Source organism: Phoca vitulina, unplaced genomic scaffold, assembly GCF_004348235.1.
Source record: "Phoca vitulina isolate PV1807 unplaced genomic scaffold, GSC_HSeal_1.0 scaffold17, whole genome shotgun sequence".
Classification (NCBI taxonomy): domain Eukaryota; kingdom Metazoa; phylum Chordata; class Mammalia; order Carnivora; family Phocidae; genus Phoca; species Phoca vitulina.
Window position 1 is genome coordinate 32,226,112 of NW_022589720.1, and position 26,234 is coordinate 32,252,345.

The 26,234-nt window shown below is 39.9% G+C and overlaps 1 pseudogene; it reads left to right on the forward strand.

The window, feature by feature from the left end:
• The first annotated feature begins 7,675 nt into the window (after positions 1-7,675).
• Positions 7,676-9,567, forward strand: LOC116639086 (annotated as a pseudogene).
• Positions 9,568-26,234: the final 16,667 nt, after the last annotated feature.

The following is a 26,234-nucleotide window of genomic DNA, read 5'->3' on the forward strand; positions in this document are numbered from 1 at the left end:
TGGCGGGTGCGCGTGCGCACGCGCGCGCACACACACACACACACACACACACACACACACACACAACAGCTTTGTGACTTAGTTACATAATTTTCTGCAGGAAAAGGATACGCAGCAAATTTTTGAGAAAACTGGCCTTCAAACATAATAACATCAAACCGCTTAATCAGTACTTTCAGACTTCCTCTTTCAGTAAATCCAGAATTGTTCACTAACACACACACAAAAAACAACCCTACAACTTCACTAGTCTTGAACACCAGTCTTTAAAGATGAGCAATATCAATAAGGGGAAACAGAATGAACAAATGAAAATATTAACAAGTTAGATTTGACAACAAGATTGCACTTCAGTTAGTCATGACAAGATACTATGAGAAGTTTTGTCTTCCCAAATGCATAAGTAAAATCTCCACTCACCTTACATAAGACCTTGTCGCACAGCCACCTCCTATTAGAAAGGATACTATGTGTTGATGTGCTATAAAGCATAGTCTATAACACTTGGTTACTGACTTAATCAATTCAAATCTAGAAATCTTTTTTTTTTTTTAACCAGCCATTCCAAGAAACACAAACCTCACAGGCATGCTCACCAATACAGGAAAGAGAATTAAAAAAAAAAAAAGTGGAAAACTTACCATTTACCTATAACTTGAAGAAATACTTCAAGAAATACAGCACCTACTTCAGCTCAACAGCTAAGCCCCAAGAAACTTCATATCCCTTATGGGTTCTCATCAGGAACCTCCCTATGTCCTGAAATGGTTAGGTGAGATGCACTTCTCTTCAAAAACATTCTAGTTTTTAAGACTTGGCTTCAAAATAAAATTTGATAAGGGGTGCCTGGGTGGCTCAGTTGGTTAGGCGTCGGACTCTTGATTTCAGCTCTGGTCATGAGCTCAGGGTCATGAGGTCGAGCCCTGTGAGGGGCTCACGCTGAGCGTGCAGCCTGCTTAAGGTTCTCTCTCCCTCTGCTCCTCCTCCTTGTGCCTGTTCTTTCTTTCTCAAAAAAAAAAAAAAAATAATAATAATAAAAATAAATGTTAGGTTGAAGATTAAATTAAGAGAGACTCACATATATTTTAGCGAGAAATCTTTATAAACTCTAACCTGGGTAAAACATGTTTACGTGACGTGGGAAACAAAGGCAAAAGAAATGTAGCTTAAATTAAACTCTCCTTACGGCGTGCAGCCCACTGACAGATCCCTGAAGCATGCAGAATGGGACCCTCCTCAAGGAACTCGTGGCTGCCTTTAGTGCCTGAATGTTTAAAAGTAACCTTATCTTGGCAGCAGCTAGCCCCTCAAGGTCCCCAAAGCCTTGCCTCCAGATTCCTTGGAGACTCGTGCTATCCCTAACCCCCACTAATTAAAAAGTATACAATCAGTCACTCCTCGCAATCCCAGTATGGCTCTTTCTGCCCACAGGTCCTGTCTGGTGAGCAGGGAAGGGGTAAGGTCTAGGCAGGGAGAGGGAGGAGGCCCCTGAATCCCCTGACTAGGCTCACGCAGGAAGCCCCATGACCAGGCTCACAGAAATCCCAGATGTGGAGAAAGGCTGAGGCGTTCAAAACCCGAGATAAGGGAACATAACGAGACTACCTCCTTACGTCTTAAATGTCAGAGACGAGATATCTCCATGACAGTTGCAGCTGGACCACTAAAAATGACCAAACTTCAAAGAGAAAGTAAATATGGTACTATGAGTGCGAGAGACGTCAGGAGGACTTAAGCTCCCTGGTCAGTTCTCAATGGAAGACTGCCCCTAAAAGCCCTCGGTGGCAACCCATTCGGGACCCCCCTCACTCTAGAGAGCTTTTTCCTTTCCTTTCTGTTCTCGTTTCACTTAATAAACTTTCACTTCACTTCACCCTTCTGTGTCTGCGAGATTCATTCTTGGACTCCGTGAGACAAGAACACCGCAACCCTGTAACAGAAGTTTCTTAAAACTTCTTTTTTAAGTGATCAAGTTTATTTTAGAAGCAGAAGCAGCAGGAATAGGAAGGACGGATGAGAACAAGACACGAGTCCCTCTTGACAGTCCAGATCCAGCGCAGGCTTTGTCTGTGTGTGTGATCCTGGCCACCCAGCAGCCTCCACCAGCCTTCTCCTTCCAGGACAGGGCGTGAGGAAAACCTGGACGGAGGTGAATCTTCCATGAGGGTGGAGGTGGGATAAACCGGCCCTGGGTCCTCTGGACCAGGTGGACAAGCCAGAGCGCCCACAGCACCCTTGGCAATGCAGACAGAGGCACAACTCTGTTGTTCTGTCTTCTGTCTACCGTTTTTAATTCGTTTTCAACAAATACAAATTAAACATGAAATAATTTTTTACTCCAATTTTTAACAATCATGAATTCAGGAAAAGAGCTTTGGAGTTGCGTCTAAATATTTACAATCTATCCTACAATTAAAATTTTGCAAATGGTAAAAACAGTAGTTTAAGAACTGTGTGATGCTCAGGGCACCTGGGTGGCCCGGTTGGTTAAGGGTCCGACTCTGGTTCCCAGTGCAGGTCTTGATCTCAGTGTGGAGAGTTCAAGCCCTGCCCCACCCAGTGTGGAGCCCACTTAAAAAAAAAAAATTGTTTAAGGCTCACTTACCAGTCCAAAAGTTATTAACATCTGTTATTTCATTTTTTAATTAAATTTTTAATTTTAATTCCAGCATAGTTAACATACAGTGTTACATTAGTTTCAGGACCTTTTATTTCATTTTTAAAGAGATTTTTAAAAATAGCAACATCACTACACCAGAAGGGGTGATTCTTCCTGCTTTCAAAATACTTTTCAAATTCTATTTTTGATTTTGGAAATACAGACATTCAATTGAATAAAACATACTAACTGCTGTAACAAGTAAGACATGTTCTTTCGGGGCAAGAAAAACAACTTGCAAAAAAAGAAAAAAAAAAAAAAAAGAAAGTCCTGTCAATATACGATAAGGGAGTAAGCAAGTTCTACTTTTTCCTCCCTTCCTTCCTTCCCTTTCTCCTTCCTTCCTTCCTTCCTTCCCTTTCTTCTTCCTTCCTCTCTCTTTTCCTTTCTTCCTTTTTTCTTTCTTCTCTTGTCCTTCCTTTCTTTCAGATTCCACTCTTAAGCATATTTCACAAAACTGGAACTAAAGAACTGAGGTGGACAGGGAGGAGGAAGAAAGTACAGACAGAAAATGAAAAGGGCTAGATTCACAGCCAACAGAGAATTTATAATGTACGGCCCCACTCCAAGATGGGAAGCGGCTTCAAGTAGTTTAAAATGGAGCAGGAGCTCAGGTTTGTACTGTGGTGTGAAAATCAGGAAGGAATTCACCACCAGAAACCGATTTGCCTTCCCATTGTTCCACATTCTGCTTCCTGCAGCCTTCCTCCTCAGGAAGGGCCTCTGTTCTACTACTTGTTCACTTGCTTGGGGGACTTCCGAGCACACACAGCAAACAGGAAGTTTGAGTTTCCTGGGATGACTTAAAAGACCATTTTCAAGACCATGCATGTTGGTGGATAGGGCCTATATAACTCATTTGCAGATCTGGGGATGAAATTCAATCTTTGTTTATGTTCCCATTCTTAGTAATCACCAAACATTGGAAGACATTCTTTGATTTAGGACAATGGATATTATCAGAAATTTTACTTCTCTGTATATTGTGACCCAGTTGGTCACGACTGAACCTCATATGTCATTGCTGTTTGGAGTCACTCTGAAAACAGGTGTTACAATATTGTGAAAAGACTTAACTAGGTACTATGTTTGGATATCCCGTAGAAGGTATACACGTAAAACAAATTAGTTACGCCACTGTCTGAAAAGCATTCCTTCAAATGGAAGTACATTCCTCTTATGTCCTTGATTCTTTACCGATGGATCAGGAGGTAAAATAACAAGTTTTGTGTTTCAAATCATTTTGGCTAAAGTGTTTTCATCTTGGCCACAACCTAAGGAAAAAAGTTATTGCGATATGAAATGTTGGAATCTATAAGTCAGTGTGTTTTGTTTTCATAATTGGGATTGAATGGAAGTATGGAGCCATTAACGAGGGAGTAAAGTGACCTAGACGGAAGATGAGCAGTGGAGCAGAAGGCTATTTCATGGAGTTATTTCCCCCACATTGACCATAGAAGTACTGATTGCTCTGGCAGTGACCAATGGAACGAGTGACCATGCGCTGGTAATTTAGAGGCCGACAGTCCCACTGTTTCACTTGAGAAGGATGAATCAAAACTTTAGGTAAGTTGGCTACAAGATGTTTGCTGGTTTAAGATGATTTGACTTTTTTAAGTCTAAATACAAATTTTAAGTAATATATCCGAACAATATTTACTCGTTTTAAGGTCATACGAATTCCTCCAAGTTCACATTCAAATCAAGGATGAGCTTCCCTCAAGGTTTGCCTTTGGTGCTGTCTTGTCTTATTTCTCATCACCATCATCCCTTCCAAATTTACCTGTGGCTCCCCTCCTCTGGGATCTCTCAGCTATTTTTCTCTAAGCACTGCCTGGGGATCCGGATCTTGTGTGATAGATCCTCAGTGTATAGTGTCCTTATTTTTACAACCTACAAAGATCTGAACTTCTAAGAAATTTTTCTTAATTTTCTCCTCTATCAAAATCTTGCCTCTCTTTATGGCTTTGGATTCAAGCTACCTAATCTTTTTTTTTTTTTTTTTTAAGTTACCTAATCTTAATCAAACTTGTTACAGTGCTTATTAGGGGTCAGTATGTCCCATTTCCAGGATATATTTCTATGTTTAGCAAAGGTCATCTTTAGCCATAACACATAAGCTCAAATACAGACGGGACTCCCCTCCTCCAATATCATGGCACAAATGCATGCCATTGCTCCCAACAAAGACCAAAAGAGGCAATATAGATGGTTCTATTATTCATCCCCATCACTGGAAAACAGCATGAAACACCTGTGTTTTCTAATGTATGCTTGTGAAGTTATGGGGTAGGGGCTCAGCAAAAACATTCATAGTGACGATAGTCAGACTATTGATTTCCTTTCTCATAACATAAACCAGAATCAAGTCACTGGAAGCCAATTTTGAATCTGAGGCTGATAATGTTTCCTGTATCCTGGTATTATTTTTCTCCCCAGCATGTGCTCAATGAAGATAAGTCCTGTGAATAATTATCTGACTGCATAAAACCATTAGGCCAGGGTCCAATGAGGTGCCACAGCTGTGCTAGGGACCAGACAGCAGAGAAAGAACAGCACTCAGGGCTTTCTTCACCATACATCTCCACCATGACTAGTGTAGTAGAGAGAACACAGGACCCAGAGTGGGGTGGTCCCAATTTTCCAGGGTAGGTCATGAGACACCAAGGGTGTAGGAGCCAACAGATGAAGTCATCTAAGAAAAGAGCCAACAGGACTGTTCTAGGCTATGTATTTCCTAAAACCTGGAGGTTGAGATTATTCTTTCAGTCTCTCCTCATGTGGAAGGGATGCAACCACGATGTTACAGTTAACTTGAGCCTCTAAGATAAAGCCAAAGTGTAGGAGAAGCTCGATGATCCCTAAGCGTATACTCTGAAGTTCTTTCTCTGGAAGCATTTGCAGTAGGTTAAACCAAACCAAGTCCTTAGAACATGTGTAAGTCTCTCCTAGAAAGGGCTGGGAGTTGGCCGATGTGCTACTACCTGTATCACTCCTCTGACCAAATTGCAGTGTTTTGTTTACTTAATTAATGGCTTTCTTCTCATTAGGCTCGCTGCCACAACCAAGTGGAGACTTCTCAGCCTGCCAAAGGGATGAGTCTGGACTGTTTGCCTATGCCTTGAGGCTACCTTTTTGCTTTCTCTCTAATTTTTTAAAAACTGTCTTAAAGACATGACTTTAAGCTACATTAGAACCAGAGGAAAATATCAGCAAATCCCACTGAAAAGAGTAAGTGAATAGCCTCAGGGGTTTGTGCCCCAAAGGTCAGATTTAATCCAATATCAGTTCTGTCTGGGAGTCAGAATCAGAAGATTTTTGAAAGGTCTAGGTGTCTTCTTCATAATTAGGTCAAGAGTGGTGAGTCTACTCAATGGGGGCCTATTTTTAAAATAAACTAAAGCCTTCCTATTCAACTCAAAATACAGGTGGAGTCAAGTTATGTGTATATAACATCAGTACATAAAGGATAAAAGAGAAATATCCATTCTTTCCCTCAGATGATTTGTTTCTGTGATAAATGCATGTGGGTCCTGAACATTGTTCCGTCTTCAAATCGATTTGGACCGATACCTGCAAAAACAAGAAAACACAAGAAAGACCACAGTAAGATAAGGAGTAGATGTTTCGAGGAAAGTGTGAACAAAGATGAAGAAAATTTAGGAAGATTTGATGGCCCTTAATGGAAGAGAAAGAGCAGAAAGACGGATGCACCGCTCAGTGCTGCCGTGAGGGGTGGCTGGCTCCTACTAGTTTCTGCTCTAGTCTACAGTATGTCTACACAAATCTTTCCTTAACTTAGAAAATTTTGAAGAAAACATCTGTGGGCAGAAAACAATGGCTCAAGGAATTTCCATAGCAAACCATTTTGATACCAACAAAAATCACTGGAGCAAACATGGAAGTCTCATCCCTTTTGTCTGACTTTCATTAAGACAAATTGAATGTTTACTGATCACCCAGGGCATATCTATGTAGTCCAACTGAACTACCTGAGGGGAAAATGTCTTTGTGAATGAGAGGGCAGGAGAGATTTTGGAAGCTTTTCTCTGATGTATAGCAAATATCAGCACTTCTTTTTGGAGGAGAATAGATTTAATTGCATCCTTGCATTCATCAAAAATGAGAATACAATTTTCTGAGAATATTTCAGCAAATCTCTTGCATTTAGACATGGGCACTGCCTGGGAATCAGAAAGCTAGACTCTGGTTTAGTTTGGGTAAGGCTGTCTGGGACCTTAGAAAAGGCTGCTGACCCCTTGGCTTCATCTTTCCCATCTGTAAAATGTGGAGATTCACAAGTATTTTTTTTTTTTACTTAGAAGAGTTTTAAGATCCCTTATAGTGCCAATATTCTAGAAATCTATGCTCCTTCCAGACAGCTCAGAGAAAGAAAACCATGTCTCTAGCACATGTCTTGTTCATTATAAGTAATAAAAAATAAGGATAATACCATGGTTTGAGTAACGAAGAAATTTTTGTCTTTGTGAACAACTGTGTTTTTTAAGCTTACTCCAGTTGAGAATTGTAGAGCAAGTGGAAATAGAACTTGTAACAGTATGTCCTAGTTCTTTTTATCAAAACAGCACAAAAGTTCTGAAGAAGATAAACAAAATGCAATAAATTGGACAGGGCTCTGGAATTTAGCACCTCAGTCGGGGGAGAGATGATGGACTAAAACGTCTTTATAGGCAAGCAGGTCCATGAAGTGTGGATCATGTTGGCCTGGCCTGCCTTTGCCAGTGACAAGCTGTGTGATGGAAGACAAGTCCCTTAGGCTCTCTGTTTCCCAAATTCCTTGTCTATAGAAGAAGGGATTGGAATGGATATATTCCCAACCACTTTGAGTCTTAGAGTCTTATGACTCTGTAAGAAGAGATTAAAATGCTGTTAATTACAAATTAATAATGTAAACAAATTGCACAGACACATATTTTAAATCCTTAAGGCAATAAATTTTTCAAAGATACTCATTTACATATAAATTATTTATAAGTTAATTAAAACTAACAGGGTCACGTGACTTTAGATATGAAAGAGACCTTAGCAGTCAGTACCAACTGTTATAAAACTGCATCATAATTATTTGTGAATGTGCCCCTTTCCTTGTGCATTCTTTGAGGAAATAGTCTTGTGTTTCTTTGTATTATCAGTACTTAGACCAGTACAGATAGAGGGTAGACACTAAGTAAAGATTAATTAAATAAATTTTGCAGATAAAGAACCAGGAACTCTGAAAAGGCCCGCTAAGCTGCCTGAACTCACACAGGTATCTAGATTGGAGCTTCTGCCTCTTCTGAGACCCAATCCAGGGAGAGCTTGTTCTTTTTTAAGGCCAAATTGAGAAGTTTTTTTCAAAAAGTGTCATTGGCAATGGCATCTTTTCCATGAAAACAGGTCTTTTAAGGACTTTAAGGCAGGCCAAATAAAATTAAAGGGACAATAAGGCACAGAATAAATATCCAATAACTATTCATTGATTGATTTAAACTTGAATCAAATTACTGTATCTTCTTTGAAGGAATTATTTATCTTTTCACGCCTAGTGCAGCCATGGCTTGTGGTCCCAAGAAGCATCTGAAGCTTGTAGTAGTTCCAAAACAGTGGATGCTGGATAAACTGACTGGTGTGTTTGTCCCTCACCCATCTACTCGTCCCCATAAGCTGAGAGAGTGTCTCCATCTCATCATTTTCCTAAAGAACGGACTTAAATATGTTCTAACAGAGAATGAATTAAAGAAGATCTGTTCGCAGTGTTTTATTAAGACTGATGGCAAGGTCTAAACTGATATAACCTATCCTGTTGGTTTTATGGATGTCATCAGCACTGACAAGACTGGGGAGAATTTCCACCTGATCTATGACACCAAGGGTTGCTTTGCTCTTCATTGGATTACACCTGAGGAGGCCAAGTGTAAGTTGTGCAAAGAAAGAAAGATCTTTGTGGGGACAAAAGGAATCCCTCATCTGGTGATCCATGATGTTCACACCATCCGCTGTCCTGATCCCCTCATCCAGGTGAATGACACCATTCAGATTGATTTGGAGACTGGAAAGATCACTGATTTCATCAAGTTTGACACTGGTAATCTGTGTATGATAAGCAGATGTGCTAACCTGGGAAGAATTGGTGTGATCATCAGCAGAGAGAGACACCCTGGTTCTTTCGATGTAGTTCACGTGAAAGATGTCAATGGCAACAGCTTTGCCACCCAGCTCTTCAACATTTTTTTTTATTGGCAAAGGCAACAAACCATGGATTTCTCTTCTCTGTGGAAAGGGTATCTGCCTCACTGTTGCTGAAGAGAGAGACAAGAGACTGGCAGCCAAACAGAGCAGTGGGTGAAATGGTCTCTAGATGACATGATTAGAAGTCTTTATACTTAATTAAAGATAATACAACATGATAAAAAAGTAATAAAGTTATATTTTTGTGGTAGCTATTCCCAAGACGATCACCTTCATTTCTTCTTTGCCAACATCGCATGCCATCAAAGGATGAAGTCTATTTCTCCACACCCTTGAATCAGCCTGTCACTGCTTTGACCAAAAGAGCACAGTGAGAGTGACACTCCATCATTTCTGGTCCTGATCTTTAGGATGATGGTGGCTTTTGCCTTGGTCTCTTGGATCCTGTAGCTGTCATACATAAAGTTCAGCTTCAGTGCTGAAGAGGTCCTGAGACTACATAGAGAAGAGAAGAGTCCAGCTGTGCCTGGTCTTTCAGTATCCCCATCCAGCCACCAGGTGCGTGAGAAAGCGGTCTTGAACTGTCCAGAATAGCTCAGTTTCTAGCTAAATGTCACAAAGTGACCAGAGTGGATAACCCATGCAACAGATGAATCACACAGTTGAGTCCTACTTGAATTTGTGATTAATAAAATTTGAGATCTAATAAAAGGTTGTTGTTTTAGGCCACTTAATTTTGGGGTCGTATATTTGCACCGATAAGTAACTGAATTCTTTGTTTAAAAGTTATATAGTTCTACATTTTCTATAAATGAAACTCTATTCTTATCACCTACTCTTACCCCAGATTAACACAGTTTAGAAAGATTTAACAGTGCTGACCAATTGAAGTTTTGCTATGGTAAGAATTTCCCCAGGATGTCAACATTAGGGAAAGCTATAGTTTATTTTACAGCAAAGAAGTTCATTTTAATGGGATCCATAAGATGGATAAGCTATAGCATCAATAGCATCAATTTCTATCCCCATAAATGTAGCTTTACTTTGTATAGAAAAGTTAATTGAAACAGTAAAAATCTGCCTAGCACAGGTATATGTGTTTGACAAAAAGCATCTTGATAGAATGACTGTCATTTGTAAAATGAGTAATATCATTCCCTTTCTTCCCCTTTTACTAAACCCTGATTTACTATTTCCGCATTCACTTCAAGTACCTCATTCACTTATGTATGGATTCCTTCAGAAAACCTTTACTGAATCCCTACTGCGTTCCTGACATGATCCTAAGCGCTGGTGAAGAAACTATGATGACTAAGAGGTAGAACTGTAACTCAAGAGGCAAGCATTCTATCAGGGAAGACAAGTGCACTACTAAACAGGGCCCACGGGTATAATAAGTGCTAAAATGGCAGTAAGCACGAAGGAGAATGGGAACTCAGAGATGAGCAGCAGTGCCTACAAAAGTAAGGGTGAAATTTCCAGAAAAGGTGAAGTTGGATGGCAAAAGATAAATTTTTCAGACAAAGGAAAAAAATTTGCAGACAAAGAAATGGTAAAGGACATTTCAGGCAGAGAGAATGACATTTGCAAAGGGAGGAAAAAGTAGGGCAAAAATGGCAAAAATTCTGCCGTGGACATAGCAAAGGACTGATGGGGGAGGGCAGGGGACTAACAAGAGATAAATAATGGACCATGGTAGAGATGGGTTGGGGGGCACAAAGTGAAGAACTCTTATGCCATGAACTCACAGTCAACTGGCCTTCACCAGTGCTCCTATGAGGCCTACTGGATGGGGAGCATGCCCACCGCCATCCACAACTGATTAGACAAGAAGCGTACACCTGGCCCCAAATCAGTTCATCCTTTGGTTTGACTGGAATCAAGCAGATTCTCTATCTCAGACATTTGCCTTAGCAGATCTGCCTGACTCTACGGTAGCGCACACTGGATCAAACGGCCGTGTAGATGCGGGGTCAGCTCTGACCTCCTGGCAAGCCAGAGCCACAAGCCAGTTAATACTTCAGGGCATCAGCAATGTCACAGGCCTTACAGAGTCTGTGGGTAAGAAAATGGAGCTGGCATACTGAGAGAGGCAGAAGTGAAGGGGCAGGCAGGCAGAATGAAAGCGAGAGTGAGAGCGAGAGAGACAGAGAGAGACAGAGACCCATGAAAACAGCCACGGGTAGATAGTTTCTGAGAGGAGGGTGTGGGGTTGCACAATTAGGCCAAACGTGGTAGAGACGTCAGGCACATGAGAACCTGGTTTTACCCATCGGATTTGACAGTTATTACTGACCTCAGAAAGAATGCAGTCTCAGAAGACATGTGGCTAGAGTCTGGACACTATTATCAGGAGTTCTGAGGCTACAGTGTGAAATAAGGTGAATGAAATATGACAGATACTGATGACTTATCCTATCAACCGGTGGGGTCGTGGGAGACAGCTGCAAGGATGAGGGGATTCAAAACACGTCCAAACGAGGCCACCCCTCTCATATTTCTGCTAATTTGAGGAGAGGAATCCAACTCTGCATTCTTCTGAGATCTGCTGCCTTCCCTTTCGTTAATGACCACAACCGACGTTGCTAACGTTCCACTCACTTCGCCAGTGCACAGCTCAGCAAGTCCCCACTTTGCCTAATTACTGTTCATATATTCAAAGACTGGATGCAGGACTTCAGAAAACTTTACCTCTTAAAGAAACTTGGGTCACCTGGGCCACAAAGAGATTGAGCAAAGTGAACTAGGTTTTGTATTGAGATTTTTCTAGCACTGGGATCTTTAGAGCATGATTACGCGCCACGTAGATGGTAGAACAAATGTCGACAACATTACAAGGCTCCTTATCTTGTTGCTGGCACAGCAGTTGACGCCTTACCCACAACAGTTTGTGGTTTCGCTTTTGTCTGGTGATACTGTCTCCCAACAAAGAGCAGGGGGAGCGGGTGTGCCGAGCAGTCCGCAGGAGCATGGGTCGTGTAAGAGGGTCCGCGAGCCTTTGGAGCACCGCTGCTTGCTGTAATATCGCATTCCCAGTACTCGCCCTCAAAAGAGCTAGCACCTCAAATCTTTCAGGAAAACAGCTCTTGCCTTTAGAACAACAGTAGACTTACTGTCCACCTGTTCTGAAGGAGAAATGAGAAAAGAAAAAAATAGGCAATGAGTAATGACCAAAGGAAGGGAAAAAACCATCAACAAAAGAATGTCCTGTGAGAAAGCTCAGAGCTGAGTTTTATTTGTTTGCTTATTACAGGCTGAGATATAAAGGGAGTTTGAAGAGTAGAGCTGCCTTCTCTGGTTAATATATTAGCCAGATACATCAAGGCTGATCGTCTTTGCTTACCGCCGGGGTGCACCAATGCACACACTATTCCAAACTTCTAACAAGATCAGCATTTTTAGACCTTAATAACTGGACTCAAGTCACTTTTGAAAAGAATGCTGGGGAGTTGGATCGTTAAGGCTCTGTTTATTATAGCACAATTCTCACATCCTCTGGATATCTTTTTATCAGATCTGCAGTCTGTTCTGCTACAACGTGTGTTTTTAAATGCAAATCAACTAATACGCAATTGGTAATTAGGGAAGTGATATCAGCATAACACAGAAAACAAATTGGACCAAACATGGTTTTTCCCAGTGTGTTCATTGTCTGAAACGATCAACTGTGTAAGCTTTTTCACAGTTAAATAAAACAAAACTTTAATGGTATTTGAAGAGTTTGAAAAAAAAAAAGCTGAAAAGGCTCTAAATATCTTCCTTCAGTTGAAAGAAAGGGGCTGGCTTAGTAGCCTCAAGTACCTACTGTATTGTCCCCTAGGCTAAACTATACCTGAGGAAACTGTAAATGCAAGGTTGATAACCTGGGATGGTATTTTCCTGTATTAAAACAAGACAACAACAAAAAACAAAAGACCTGTATCTCCGGGGGGAAGCTTGAGTTCCAGGCTTTGAGACTTCAAAGGGCAGGTTGACAGATTTTCATGGCAAAGGCTAGTGGGGATTTAGCTCAATCTTAGTATCTTCCGGATTCTTATCATTTTTCTTAGTGCCCTCATTAAAAAGTGCCATGGCTTTTGCGGATCTGCTCCTAACCCTGTTTTTTCCAATGAGCGCTGTTATGTTTAGTGTGTGATTTCACAAGAAGTGAAGAATGCGTATGTACAGTCATCTGGCAGAAACACCTGTGCTAGGATTTTTCTGGAACAACATTTGTGTAAGACCTATAAAACACCAGACATTTTCTACACATTTTACATACATCATCTCATTTAATTCTCACAACTTAATGAGGTCGGTTCTATTACTATCTCGTCTTTACCAATGAGGAAACAGATCCAGAGAGAATAAATGGAGAGCAGAATAATGAGTGTTCCAAGTGGCTGCGCGTCTGGGATGGGTAGGAGGGAGAGGTCCTATTCTTTAAGTTATACCGGTGGGAGGGCTCTCTTAAAAAGTGAGTTTGCTGGGAAATCAGATTCTGTTAGAATGAGGCTATTATATACAGGTAGCATATAACCTTACCTGATGAGAACTGGCTTTCGAGCTTTTCCACATACGTTTATACACATAGCCAATTTCCCCTTTAACTCAGTGAGGTACTTATTACACTTTTCAAGATTTTAATCAAGTTGTCAATAGATATTCCATATGAAGCAATGCAATGCTGTGTGTAATGGACTGTAGTTACTGTACTGGTTATTCTGGTAGGAGTTGATTAATTACAACTTCCCATCTTCCTTCCTTGTTCCCTCCCTTCCTCCCTTCCTTCCTCCCTCTCTCCCTCCCTTCCTCCCTCTCTCCCTTCCTTCCTTCCTTCCTTCCTTCCCTCCATCCCTCCTTCCTTCCTCTTACATTAGGTCAGCACAAGATCAGGCCAGACATGGAAAATGGAGACCCCGTAAACCTCTTGTACACAAGTTTTTAAAAGGCTCAGTTGCTTACTTTTCTACATATGAAATTGCCGCTGATAAAGAAATTCTTTCAGAAATTGATTTAATGAGAGTAAATGAAATTTTAATGGTAAACAGGCATTGTGTAAGCTGCCTAAGACACGGGCTTCAGTCACTAGCAGAATGTAATAGGTGATATTATGCTCAGCTGCCTTTCTGTGCATCTGAAGATTAGTAACAACCCTTCTTGTTTTCATAACGAGTTCATAATGCAAAGAAGTACTATAGGAGTTTGCCGCATCCCCTGCTAATTGTATTCTGGGGCTCTGAAAGGAGAAAACTTCATCATTGAATTACCATTTTATTTGAAATTTCACAACGAGGAAAGAATGTACAAAAATGGAGAAGATAATGCCTGTAAATTTATAAAGAAAGAAAAATGTGACATTGCCTTTTATAATTCTCCTTTTCATTCTTTTGTAACAAAAATGCTTTTCTGTTTTTTGGGTTTTTTTTTTTCAGATTTTCTTTTTGGTGCCAAGTACCTGAGGCTTAGTTATAGTTCCTCTTTTGAGAACAAATTTGGATTTTAAAGCATCCCAGTAGATGCAGATCAGTGTTTAACAAAGCGTGAGCTAAGGACCATACCTATCAGAATCACCTCAAGTGCTTGTTAAAAAAAGTGAATTCTTGGTGCTAAGATCTATTTACTGAATTAGAATATTCATTGTGGGGTTCTAGGCCTCTACATTTTAACAAGGACCTTATGTCTTTTACACACACTAATGTTTAGTATGCATAAAATTTAGTTTTAAATCACTGACTTAGAAAATTTAGAGGACTCACAATAGGTGTAATTGTTTCAGCCAAACAAAACAACCATTGATTGATTATTCGTTATTATAGATCCCAAGTTTTTCTCTGACACTTTGTGGATAGCCTTCGTTTCTTCATCCAAATTGAATCAAGAGAATTAAATAATCCACTCAGTCAATTGAAAACTAAGGACCAAGTCAATAAATCAAAATCCAATTGTGTAAGCAATCTCAGAAGTCTTATTTGACTGAAAAATGACATTTAAAACACCTATACACAAAGTTTGTCAAGATAGTTGAATTGATTTAGGAGTGTGGTAGCTGCCTTAAAACAACCACCACCATTAAGATCAGAGATATGTTTACATTTATCCTAAAAATCTTCACTTGCAAATAGTGCAGGTCACTGGAGACCTATATGTTGCTAAATCTAAGAGACTCTTTTCAGTACTTAATTTGCTTGACTTTTCAGCAGTCATTTGACATTGCTGACTACTCCTTCCTTTTTGAAACAGTCCCGTCCCTTAGCTTCTGTGAGTCCACCCTGTGTGAGTGAAAGTGATGCTTCTGCTATAGTAGATAAACACCCAAATATTGGTGGCTTAACACAAAAGAAGTGTCTTTCTCACTCATGTAAAGTCCAGTAGTGTTTTCCCCTAAGGGATGAGGAAGGTTTCGGGCTTCCTCGTGGGGTTTGACACTGAGCCATTAGATGGAGAAGAGAGAGATCATTATGGGAGACTTTTGTGCACCAGCTTTGAAAGTGGTCTTCATCAATTTCTGTTCCCATTCCATTAGTGAGAGCTCAATCATATGGCAACATTGAACTTCCTGGGAGGCTGGGGAGAATGCTCTAGAAGGAAGAAGAGACAGATGGGTGCTCAGATAACAATCTTTGCCAAACAAATTCTTCTCATTTTTTCCTACCTCTTTGCATATTCTTTCTCAGATGCGTTTGTGACTCTGTTCTTTCCTCAATCCTAGAACGTTGACTTACCTCATGGTGCTGTTCTAAGTCTGCTACTCTTTTTGGTCTCCAAACTTCCCCTGGTCAATATCATTCTTTGAGATTGCTTTAATGGATGTCTCTAGCCCAGGGAGCCCCCAAAGCAAAGTCCAATCGCTACTGAAACTCTACCCATCAATGTCTCAAAGGTACCTCAATGTCAAACGTGCATAAGTGAACTTGTCAGTTCCATCATTTCTCCTTCCAGTCTTTCTTGACACAATAAATTGCCCAAGTCAGAGGCTTAGCAGTGCTCCCTGACATCATTCATCCCTGATCGAATGACATCATTCAATCAATCATTAACCCTCAGCATTCTAGTTGCTAATTATCTTTTAAATCTAGTCATTTCTCTCCATCTCCATCTCCTATAACCTGATAAAGTGCATCATTTTTTTTTTTTTTTACTCCTTCCTGGTTTCTACCCACAGTCCTGCTCTCCCCAATCCACACTGCCATCAGAGTCACTTTTATAAAATTGAACTATGGTTATATATTCTGTCTGCTTTTAATCTTTCAATGGCTTCCTTATGTCCCTTGGACAATAAAATCCAAGCCCTTTAACATGGTTTATGTGTCCTTCATAATTTAGTTCCATTCACCTCTTGACCTCCAGCTCCTTCCCCCTCACTCTTTCACTTGAACATCCTATTTTCTTTTGGTTATTTTCTAAGGTATGTCATTCTTTTTCCTTGGCACCTAGCTGCTCCCTTCATTTGGAACACTTTTCCCTGACCTCTTTCAAAGTCTAAGCCCAAGTCATTTTTCAGGTCTCAGCTAAAAATGTCACTTCCTTTTGGAGATCTATAGTAATTCCTTAGTTTAGATTAGAAGTCCCGCTTATGCTCCTGTGACACCTTGGATTTTGTTGTTATTTTCTTGGTTAAAATGTTTATTTACTCCATTGTTCAGCAGTCCTCATGAAAGCAGTAGCTGTATCTGTTGTATTTACTACTATATCTCCAAATTTCTTAGCACGCCCATTAGGAAATTTGTTGGTGAATGAATAAAGTTATTAAGTGAGAAACTTGACCAGCTTCTATCATATTTCTACAAATTCTATGATACAAATGGCTACTTATATGTCATAGTAAAATTCTCTATGAAACAATTTTCCAGAAGTCCAACTTCTGATGGCATTTTGACCTAGCACCTCCAATCACATTCTCTAATGAGAAGACCCAGGCTGCTCTTTGTTTACATGCCTTTATTCATTCCCATTATGATCAACATCCTCAACAAACTCCAGCAAAGCCAGGGAATGATTTCCCTAATACCTCCCAGAGGAACCACAATAAAGGAAATCAGAGAGACATCTGTGCATTGTTTATACCTCCATGATCCTTTCTCGAATTGTAAATTACTTGGCAACAGCTAGGCAAGAGAGAAAGGAGAGCTATTCTATTTGAAAAAGGAGGTATGAACACAATAACCAATTCAGTGCTTTGAAGCTTTATCATTCCTTGAGTTCCTAGACCCAATTTCAACGTGTGGAGGGAATGTTTCTCATACCACCAATAAGCGGTTCTTGGACACCAGCAGTGTGTCTGAAAATTCAACTCAACTCCCCAACTCTCTATGGGGAGATAGCATCAGGTTCCACAGGTTAAAGATTCATTCCTACAAGACCACGAATCCTCTTCCCTGCCCCCACTTCAAATGCCAGTCATAAGCCCAGGTTGTTACCTGTACTTCTGACTAACCGGCTATAAATCAAAGGTTCCCATGACGTCCTCTTTGGGTTCAATTAATTTGCTAGAGCAGCTCACAGAAACTCAGAGAAGCATTTTACTTACCAGACAATTGATTTATTATAAAAGGCTATAACTCAGGAATAGCCAGATGGAAGAGGTGCACAGGGCAAGGCATGGGGAAAGGGCCTGGAGTTTCCATGCCCTCTTCAGATGCACCACTCTCCCAGCAGCCCCATGTGTTCACCAACCTGGAAGTGTCACCAGCAAGACCTCTACTCCCCCCTTCCTCTTCACAGGAAGGTTAACCTTATCTTTTGGGGCAAATAATAGCAAGAACACCAGCTGGCCTAGACCAGTTTGAGCTTAACCACTGACTCACCCCTGTGCAGATGGACTCTGGAGTGTCCCACAGTTACCTCTACCTCACTGTAATGTTAAAATCTCCCAAGGAGAAGCACAAACCTCTTTAACATAACATACAATGTATATATGAGCATGTTTCCTTAAGACAGATGAGCGACCTTATACCCACCTCTACATGTGATGACAAGGATTCCCTTCTAAATATTCATTCTAAACCCTAAATAAAAAGAATCTGTTCACCCTTGCTCAGGGAGTCAAGCTCAGGGCTTTGGAAGTTAATCCCAATGATCTCCAGCCCCTCTGCCGTTACCAGGGATCTGAGAGTGGGACTGAAAGTTCTAACCCTCTAATCATATGATTGGTTCTCCTGGCAACCAGCCCCATCCCTAGGTGGGATTCAAAAGTCACAGCATTAACATAACGAAAGATTTCTATTGCTCTCATCTCTTAGGATATTCCAAGGGTTATAGGAGCTCTGTGCCAGGAACAGGACAAATATAGATTAATATATATAATCTATAATCTATTCTGTGTATACATTAATATTAATAAATTGTTATTGGATGAAGCTTTTTAAAAATAGATATCTGCCTAGTCATTTATTCCTCAGCTTGGTTCTTCCATATAGAACATTTTTTTTTGGGCACTCAATCTGATTTTAAGATGTTATCAAAACCACTCTTCAAGGCTGGTTAAATATAGATTTCTTTATACCTTTTTGTTTATTGACATGTTGAATGTAACAATTTCCATTATAATATAAAACTGATTCCAGTTAAATTTGAGAACTTAGTATGTTCCAAGGGTGGGGCAAAATGCTCTACATGCAATCTTGAAATCTTTCTGGATTTTGGAAAAAATATCTGCATGATGTATTTTTTTAATTTATTATATTTTATTGTATTTAAATTCTTGGGAAACTGACAATCCATTTAAAGACTAATTAGACTATTTTTTTCTGAATTAGAGTAATTGGTTAATAACACAAACCCATGTTTGGGTGCCTGGGTGGTTCAGTTCGTTGGGTGTCTGACTCTTGGTTTTGGCTCCGGTAGTGGTCTCTTGGTGTGGGATCGAGCCCTGTGTCTGGCTCCATGCTCAGTGGGGAGTCTGCTTAAGATTCTCTCCCTGTGCTTTTCCTCCCATTTGTGCATGCTCTCTCTCTCTCCCCCAATCTCTCTCTAATAAATAAATAAACAAACAAATAAATAAATAATCTTAAATAATAAATAATCTTAAAAACAAAACCAAACCCATGCCTTATGGATGTCATGTAACAGGATGGCAAGTGGATTGTGGAGTCAGATTTTAGGCCCTGAGCACTCAGTGATAAGACCAGGTCTTCTGGGAGATAGCCAACCAGGAGAGCTGCTGAATTTTCTTTGACATTTTAATCAGCATGCCCTATTTTCATTGCTGTTGGAATGACTCTTTGTTGACCAATGAAGGAATGAGTTAGTTCCTCCTTCATTCAAAGGGAATGGAGCAGTCAAAAGACCAAGTACCACAATAAACTAGGAAAGAATAACAATTAAACACAAGTGGCTTAGAGAGGAGAATGTAAAGGGGGATGTAAAAGTTCAAATAAGAAGAGTAGATTAAGTGTGAGTATGAGTAGATCTCTTTCTGTGAAGAACAGGGAACTGGCAAGAGGGATTTAAACTAGCAATTAATTTCAGTTTGCCCTTGAGTCCCCACTATATGTCTTCCTGTCACTGTGCTGTAATCCCTGCTTTAGAAGAGTCAACAGTGGGGGATTCTGACGGAAACAAACAGAACATCACTGTCCTAAGGCAAGTGTTGATGGGGGAGTGGACAGAGGTGCCAGTACAATCTAGAAACTTGAACCTATGTCCACAAGAAGCTAAGCGTTTTCTCTCTCTGGGCTTTTAAGAGTTTTTTTTTTTGGGGGGGAATACCTTTATTTTGCTCTATTGAGTTATGTTTTCCAAATAATCTGCTTAAGAAAATCTCTGTGTTTAAGTAAGAAATTGCCTGAAGGGAATTTAACTTTATTCTTTTGTTGACCGTAAGTTCAGCAAAATCATTTACCGTGTGCACAACTTTATCCACCCACAAAAGAGATTGCAGTCAGAACTATGTTCTAATGAAAACAAGGCTTCTATTTTCTGCATTTATTTATACAGTGTGGTGAAAATCACCCCACACTTCTCTATGATGTGCTTATACCTGTAACAACTCCCCGCAGATCTGAGAAGTTTCCAGTCTTGGAGGAAGCAAGAGAACAGGTTGGGGAGGGACAGGAGGTGTGTCAACATCAGGTCACTGATTTCAAGATGCCAGCACCTCAGACTGGTGGCAGAGGTGTAACTGTGTAATCTGCAGAGGTTTATTTTCTGTTACTTTATCTGTTCTTTCTAATTAAAAAAACAAAAAAAACCCAAAAAACAAAAAACATCTTTGAAGAGGAGAGGAGATGGTGGCTGTTAGCACATTAGCTTTATTTTTTTTCCCCCTGAGACTGTGCCATATAATTGTTTTCCACAAATGGGAATCAGTACTAGACAGAGGACAGATACCTGGGTTTGAATTTTGGCTCTGCCACTCACTAGCTGTTAGCATAAAAACTCATTTTCCAACATCGATTCACTTAGGACTCATAAATAGCCATGACTTGGGGTTCCCGTGTTCTGTGTATACAAAGGAAGCAACAGTGTAAGAACTCTATTTATAATCTCAATTGTTTTTGTAAATATACATAGGTCTTGTTTGTCTTCGATTTGTTTGGTGAGCAAAGAGAGGATATCCTTTAGCTAAGGGAGACTCAGCAGTTTAGGACTTAAATATCAGTGATTCAAGCCCCTGTTCCCTTTTCTTGTATCATTCCTTCCTAAAATGTAATGTCACCTAATCAGCAGATCATACTAAATCCTATAATCATATATTTTTAAAAACACTTTTCAGGAAGTTTATAAAGATATGCAGCTGAACTAATTCAGATGGAGGTAAACTACCAGAAGATATGGGAAGGCTGGGGGCAGGGGGAGGGATGGAAATCATTATACCACAGCCTAGGACGAGAATCATTACTGCCAACAACCACAAAATTTAACTCTGCTCTTCACGGTGGACAAAGCCATAAAAAACGAAGGCAGTGAGATATAAAGTAAACCTATTGTGAAAGAAGTAGCCTTTCCTGGCAATAAACTCTACAAGAAACTTATAATTCAAATCCTTATGCAAGAGACAGATGGTTAGATTTGCTGCATAAAACAGGAAAACCCCAAATAAAAATGCTTTGAACAAATGAGCAACTATTTCTCTCTCTTGTAAAAGAAGGAATCCCAAGGTTTTTGGAGAATCTTCATGGTGTCACCAAGGACCTGGGCTCCTATTTTCTGGTCCATCATCCTCAAGATCTGTGCTTTCCATCCTCAAAGTATCTTTTGGTCCAGCATGGCTACCGGAGCTTTAGTTATCACATCTGAGTTTCAGGCTGTCAGCAAGAAGGAGTAAGACCCCCAAATTATTTGTCCCTTCCTAATTTAAGAGAATTTTCCAGAACTCTCACATAACCACTTCTGTACCTATTTTTTTTATTGGCTCCAATTTAATCATGTGCCACATCATGTAAGGATGCAAGGCTGACTGGGAAGTGTAGTCTTCTTCTGGGTAGGTGTACTCCCCTAAAAATAGTTGATGAGCAACTGGTAGTCTCTGCCACAGACAGGAAATGACAAAATGGACAATGTTTCAATAACCATTTTACATAAAATTCAAATGTGGCCTTTATAGAAATAGTTATCAGAGACCAGGGAACAAAGTCCAATGACCTCAAAATATGGATACATCTACACCACTTTAGCCCAGGTCTCCAGGCTTTCTCAAGAGAAGTGAATGCTGGAGCATCAGAGAAATAATTACATGTTTAATGTGTTGGCTTTAGTTTAAGTAATCACTTCTCTAGGTACCAACCTACTGTTAAAAAATGAAGTTCTTATAGGGAAGACAGAAATCTAGTTAGGAGATTTAATCATCGCAGAGTCTTATATTCCTTTAGCCTTCTAACAGGCAATAGATACACAAATCTTTTGCTTTCGGCCCCTGTAATAACTGCGGGGAAAGTTACACAAATACTCTTGTATTCTGGGTGTTTGGAGTTCTCCCTAATTCTTCAGGTCTGAAGAAGATGGATTTGAGCTCCATTCCCTGGAATGTGGAAGACCAGGGCCCTTTCCACGATTGCCGTGAGCTCCAGAGGGACTTGTGTTCTCATGGTTACCTCTGGCTTCGGACACCTGCTTCCAACAGTTGGCTCTGATTTTATGAGTTGACTTGCTGTTTCACTCATGTTCTTCCTCTCAGACTGTGTCAACCCTGAGGTAGGACTTGGATCTTTTCCTTATTTTTCACATACACACAAAAAATGCAACCTCCCCCCCCAAATGAACCAACAAAAATAAACATACACCTACCTATACAAGGTAATTTTGTGTGACTAGAAGACTTTCCTGAAGTATGTCAGATTACAAATGTAGCGTCACATATAGACGAACAAATTAAAATTAAACTGTAGACATCTTTGGGGTAAAAAAATCCTTTAGCCACCACATACCACTGGGAGCTTCTTTCTCATTTCTTCTCCTTCTGATCCCTTCTCAGTCCCATAAAACTTGGCTTACTTCTCTGTTCTCATATATAAGGTAATAAAGCTCTCTTTGGTTATTACCCCCAAAGTTACCTTTGCATATTCAAGTTCCATCGAACGGCACAGCTGGTTGGCAGTTGTGATCACATGTAGCAGGTTTTGAAGGTGTCATGCCTATACCGGGCTATCTTTGGTCCATGGGCTGTGTTTAGGATTGTAGCAGTGGGAGTGAGAGCCCTCAGAAGGAGGAACTGAGATGAGGTATGCGAAAGGCAAATGACAGCGCTTGCGAGTAAGTACATGATAGTCATTCAGTGTTAGGTGCTATTATTAGAGTAACAATTGTCAATTGATAATGCTTTTTCTCAGTGAGAAAAATGCTGAGTCTTCCTATTCTTGTGGCTCAGAATAGTTTTAACTTGAATATAGAGGCCTCCAGAATCTGAATTTGTGTATCTTTCCAGAGATGTGTGGGGCATATAGCATGTGACTGTATTTTTTCTCTTCCATTACTAATACGGAGGAAGGCTATTTGAGTCTTCTGTGTCAACACTTCTGTTTATCAATTAAGCTATCTGAAAGTTATGTGCTTCCTTTGTAATAAAAGACAAGGTTGCGATCATCAGAATTGGTTAGAATGCCAACTCATTTTCCTGAGAGATACAAAAGAAAATAGAGAAATAATTTGCTGAAAATGGAGCAATACATATAATTAATTTGATGAGGGTCACTGTTAGATATCTGGATTTGTTTGTATTATGGAGTGTGGAAGGGCACTGTGACCTACCGGCCTCATCTCAAGGAGACATAACCGAGTAAGAGGATAAAAGCTGAATGGCAATGTGACGTAAGCACAGAAGGAGGATTCTTTAGAGCGATGTTAGACTATAGGTGAGAATTACTGTGTAATAGTCATTTTCAGAACTTCAGGAACTTAATTTCAAAGTTATGTCCAGAAAGAAGAAATGAATAGTCTTTGACCTATTGAGTTCTTGTTATCTATGGCTATGGTATCACTTGTTCTCATTGTAAATTCTAACTCCTCAAACTCAGAAACTGTGCTTTATTTACCCTTGTACTTCTTACCTCGCCTAGTGCTTAGGACTTGGTAGATACCCTATAAAGAGGTGTTGAATGAATGAGTAAATGAGTACATTTATAAATGAATCAACCCTTCAAACAATCTACAGTTTAATTTCTGTACTTTTCAACAATGAGTATTTCCATTTTAGCTTTGGTGAAAATACAAGAAAAGGCATAACAGTCCAGTTTTTAATATCGCTTTATCACAACATTCCATGAACTATGAGGTGCAATTCTTATGTCAGTGTTGCTAGATTAAGATGTTAATTAAGAAAAATTCATGAGCCTTGGCATTCTTTTTTTAGATGTTCTATCTTCACTTTCCAAAAGGGCAAAATGAACATCTGTGTGTCTGGAACAAAAGACAAATTAAAAATAAGAGCTTAATTAGGCATTAAATTGACATTTTAAACACAATTTTAGTGCTATAGAAGTGGTAAAAAAATCATTTCAAATGTGCTATATTGGGGGAGGTAGATTTTATTGATTAGTTTACTCAAAAGCTGACTAAGTCTGAACAATTAGAATATTAAGCAAAGAATACATATGAAACAAGCTTTCAAAGAATTGTTCATTAAGTATCATGATTGTTGCAAAAAAAAATAATAACACGCTTTGCACAGCTTTGTTATCAGGAGACTTTACATCTGACATTTCGGAAGCAAGGAAAGCGAATGGCTTAAGAAGTTGAAAAGCCAATTCATCATGATGTCTGACATTTGGGAGCTGATATTATCGTCTATAATTTAAAATTCAGAATTTATAAAGTGCGATCATATAATACTGCCCAGCAACAAAGGTCTTGCTGAAGAATCTGGGAAATAACATACAGTCACAAAAAGCTGAAGGTTTTGAATTTGAATGTTTATTCCTCCCCACCTCACCCCCCAAATTTTATAAAATAATGAGTTTCTACCTTCTGCATTAAGCAAAATTTTGTATAGGGAGATTTAAAAATCTACTATGACCTTTGTCATCATGGTTATGAGTCTTTTCTTGAACACGTATCGTGTGATGTTTGTTGATCATTTGTTTGCTTTATTTCTAATCGAAGTATGATAGTGCATGAAAATATATTCGGAGCTCCTCTGGGATTCTGCTGAGAATACCAATCACAGTTGTGCTGTTGCTGTGTGCTTATGCATAAGGTTTTCTAGTCCAGAGATTCCGATCTGACAACATCAGGAGGTATTTTCAGTAACAGCTGCATCAGAATATATCCAGTTGGAGAAATTCTTCAGGAACCCCAGACCCTCAGCATCCTGGGGCCCAGGTAATCTCCTTGGACCTGAACCTGATCTTCCAACTTCTTTTTCATTAAAGGAATCAGCATTAAGATGGAAAAAAGGACAGCCTTTCCTGGTCTGGCATTGATAATCTTGCTGCTTTTCTAAAGATTCGTTTGCTCTGTGCACTATGCTCAGCTTTCTTGTAGTTACTCTTGGATCAGCGAAGCAAAATATTCCCTTTCTTCCTTTCATACAAATACTTCAAGAAAAGATACTCAGTGATTTGTTCAATGGACAACTGCAACCATTGCTCCAGGGCAGATTGAGAAAAACTCATATGCTCTGTAGCACAACCCAGAAGTGGCCGTTCATCTACCTTATGGCAGAGGCATGTGTTTCGTTGCTGCTCTGTGATCTAATTCAGAGGAGAGATAGCTGTGGCATTTTCAATTGATATATAAAAATAGCTGGTTGCACTAGACACTGTCTGACGTCAATGAAATCATTAAAAAGCAGTGACCAGTCTGCAGAATGTCTCTGATTGCAGCTCAGTGTGCAGATACTTAGGCCATATCATTTTTTTCTTTTGACAGACAGCCATCTTTTCTTACTGTAAGATAATTTTCATCAATCATTTAGCTAATATGTGGTTAAAGCTCAAGTTCTTTCTGTTCTATTCTTATGTAAAAGGTCAGCCACATTTGAGAAGGGTTTATCCTGTGAAGATGGTGAGAATGGATAGCTGAGGACCCTTGGAAATTTCTCGTAGACTTCTAAATAAATGTGAGCCCACAGATTAACTATTATTGTATTGGTTTCGAACCATAGGATTTTGTGCTGAAACCTTTGAAGGTGACTGATGCAGGAAGCCGCTGGACAGTAACCAATATGGTACTGAGGACACTTACAAATTCTTTCTGAAAGGTAAAACTCATACCAGGAACCAGATATGAATACCAAAATGCCAGATGGGGTCTGGCTCAGGAGTTTTCCAAATCTGCTATCCTGTAAGAAGGTCTGCTACCTTTCCCTCCAATACTGAGTCCCTTCCCCATTCCTCACTATCAAGCTAAAGTCTACCAGTCCTGCAAATCACCCTGAAGTCTTGCCCAACCACTCTGCCATCATATTATCTTTCCTTTTCCTGATCAAACTACTCCAGCCCATAAACTAGTTCTGACCTTTATCAAAGGCTCTCTCTCTTTCACTTTCACAAAAGAATGCTCTCCTGACCTCTGTTTCTCTTCACTCCATCTTTTACCATACCTCAGTGCAATTCTTCTAAAATACCAGTCTGATTATGTTAGCTCCTTCTTTAACAATCATCAGTGTCTCCCTATGTGAGAGCTCACCAACCTGCATGCCTTTTATTTATTATTTTTTTTTAAAGATTTTATTTATTTATTTGAGAGAGAGAATGAGAGAGAGAGAGAGAGCACAAGAGGGGGGAGGGTCAGAGGGAGAAGCAGACTCCCTGCTAAGCAGGGAGCCCTATGTGGGACTCGATCCCGGGACTCCAGGATCATGACCTGAGCCAAAGGCAGTCGCTTAACCAACTGAGCCACCCAGGTGCCGCCCCCACCCCCCCCGCATGCCTTTTAATCAGATGAATTCGTCCATGTCCTAGCCAGAGCCAATTAAATGAATCTGTTGTTCTCCAGCTCTTGGGACCCTTTATTTTACTCTACCCTTGCC